Source organism: Aethalodelphis obliquidens, unplaced genomic scaffold (genome assembly GCF_003676395.1).
Source record: "Aethalodelphis obliquidens isolate GAN/ISIS:26980383/991018 unplaced genomic scaffold, ASM367639v1 scaffold4, whole genome shotgun sequence".
Taxonomy (NCBI): domain Eukaryota; kingdom Metazoa; phylum Chordata; class Mammalia; order Artiodactyla; family Delphinidae; genus Aethalodelphis; species Aethalodelphis obliquidens.
The window spans coordinates 12,084,091-12,086,997 of record NW_020837948.1 but is presented as its reverse complement, the minus strand read 5'-3'; positions in this window follow the sequence as shown (position 1 = coordinate 12,086,997).

The following is a 2,907-nucleotide window of genomic DNA, read 5'->3' as shown; positions in this document are numbered from 1 at the left end:
GCCCGCGCACAGCAACCAGGAGTAGCCCCCGCTCGCCGCAACTAGAGAAGGCCTGTGCACAGCAACAAAGACCCAACACAGCCAAAAATGAAATAAATAAATTTATTTTTAAAAATACAGAAAATAGGTGAAGGGAGATAAGAAGTTTAGAAAACAGTCCAGAAAATCAAACATACAATAATAGATATTCAAAAAGAGCAAGGACAGAAGAAATTGAAGATAGGAAATCATCAAGAAAATAATTGAAGACATTTCCCCAGGACTGAAGGTCATGAATTTTCAGATTAAATGGGTTCATAGGAGGCTTAAACAATAAATGAAAACAGGCCCACGTAAGGTACATCATTGTGAAATTTCAGAACTGGGCACACAGTAGATTCTAAAAGCTTCCAGATGGAAAACCAAGTCATATACAAAGTGTTAAAGGTCATATCAACTCTGTAAGCTAGAAAAATTCTTTAAAATTCACGAAGAGTATTATTTCCTATGTAGAATTTAATACACAGCGAAAATATCAATCAAATAAGAGGAAAGAATGCAGATACTGTCAAACATAAGAGCCATTTTTCTCCTCAGGAAACCAGATCCATGATGACTGAGAATGAATGATGAGATAATTAAAAATTATGGCTTACACTAAAAGTTGCTCTCTGTCTTTCAATTGAAATCTGGGTAAGAGCCCGTGGTTCCCATAGACAAGAATGAAGAAGAAAACACAATTCTCCCTGAATACGACTGAATCTCCTTTATATCTCATCATTTAGACTCTATTCTATTTTTCTATCAATAAGGGTTGAGTATCTTTCTGGTAAAACGTTGGTTGTCACTCTTTAAGAGGTCACACTAGTTTTGCATCATGGAAGCAGGACCGTATCAGAGGCACCCTCTGCAGGAAATCTGGAAGGCTGGGAAACTCTACCCCCATGGAGCAGTGGGTGAGAACAGGGTTCTTATAGAACAAGGTCTGTAACTCAGTTTTCCTTTAAGGAATCCCCTGTTCTTTATATGGAGAACTAAATTGAAGTGCATAGAACCTTTGTTTTTACACTGCGGCAGCTGAGGCTTTCTATATAAATCTGTGCTTCTCAGTTCAATCCTGGAGATTGTCTGATTGAATCATTCCTCACATGGTTTACTCCAAAAATATGCCCTTATATTTATTAATCTTAAGAGCTAGAATTTCAGTGATTTTGTAAAAAAAAAAATGCAGTTACTGAATTGTTTTGGTATATTTTGCATAAATTAATGCTACTCAATTTAACTATCGTCAGTTGTTTACAATATGTAAGCATTTAGAATGATAATAGAATTAGAAAATGTCTTTCAAAATTTCATAGATGAGATATTGCTTTTTCTTTCCGCCTCAGCACATCAGGAAGACATGCCATAGTCCCATTAGAAGCAACCACTCCCAGTATGTAGAACCTGCCTCCATACCTGTATTGGTGAGTATATTCTCTTCTCAGTTGACTTTGATCCATGCTGTCTTTCAGACAATTTGAACATTGCTGTCAAAGTTAATCTATTCAATTTATTAAAGTCTTCCCTCCTTAAATTTGTATTGGGAGTTGACAGATGAAATAATGATAACTAATGGGAATTACTGAAATAAAAATGTTTCTTTACTTTCACTTATAGTAGTTGCTAATGAAGTTCAAAGTCCATTTTTGTTTTATTAGAGGAAAAATCATCTTAAGTTTATTTTCACAGATTGGGAAAGATCAGAAATATTTCAGTTGCATTTTACCTGAATTAATTGCTTATTCAGAGAACTTGCATTTCCCCCTATGACAAAGTAATTCTTGTGTTTATGTTTTATATCCCAAATCTCAACATCGGATTTAAAAGATGGATTTCTTAGCTGATATCTTTTGCGGTTTATCCTCAAGAAAACATTATTTGTCATGAGTGATTCTGCATAGTCTCTTTCATTTGTCTTGAAAACATATCCTCTAATCCTTTTTATTTGCTTGAAAATAGACAATGAGGACAAGACCACTATGATGCTATCAGACAGTAACTTTTACAAGCATACAGATTAAAATAGGTATTGAACTTTGGTTTTAAAGACATAAGAGTTTTTAATACAGTCTGCTTTGCATTCATCCAGCAAAACTCCTACCTTATGTACAACTCAGTATTTTGAGTGCCATTTTGTATTTCCAGAGCTTCTGAATATTACCTTTGAATCTTATGTTGTAAATCAAATTGAAAATCACACAATTGGCTGTATAACTTATAATCATAACCCTGAAGTATGTGAAATAAATGCAACTTTATTTTTTAATTCTGAACTCAGAATAGAATGGTTTCTGTTTCTTATTCTGCCTAATAGAAAAATTTTATCTAGTTACTTCTTTTTTTTTGAATTTTTTAAAAGATTTTTTTGATGTGGACCATTTTTAAAGTCTTTATTCAATTTGTTTCAATACTGCTTCTGTTTTATGTTTCAGGTTTTTGGCTGTGAGGCATGTGGATCTTAGCTCCCTGACCAAGGATGGAACCCGCACCCGCTGCATTGGAAGGCGAAGTCTTAACCACCGGATGGCCAGGGAAGTCCCTATCTAGTTACTGCTAACTAATCTGGGTTACTTGCAGATTCTTTCTCAGTCTCTTGGGTAAATATTCAGTCAGGTCCAGGGTTTCTAACCCCTCTTTCTTCTCCCTCTACCCCCAGGGTCGAGCAGTGCTCAGTGGTGGGGTTGAGAGGGGCAAGTATTTTCACTCCCAATGGGAAAGGCACTTGAGCGTCTCACTAATATGAGTGTGTGTCCCTGTGTCTGTGTCTGTGTATCCTTGTGTGTACCCTCAAGGAGCAAGGTATCCCTGCTTAGTGTATGACTTTGTTGTTAGCAGTACCACTCTGGATTGGGTTGTAAAGGATGATTTTATGAAATGTGATATTTT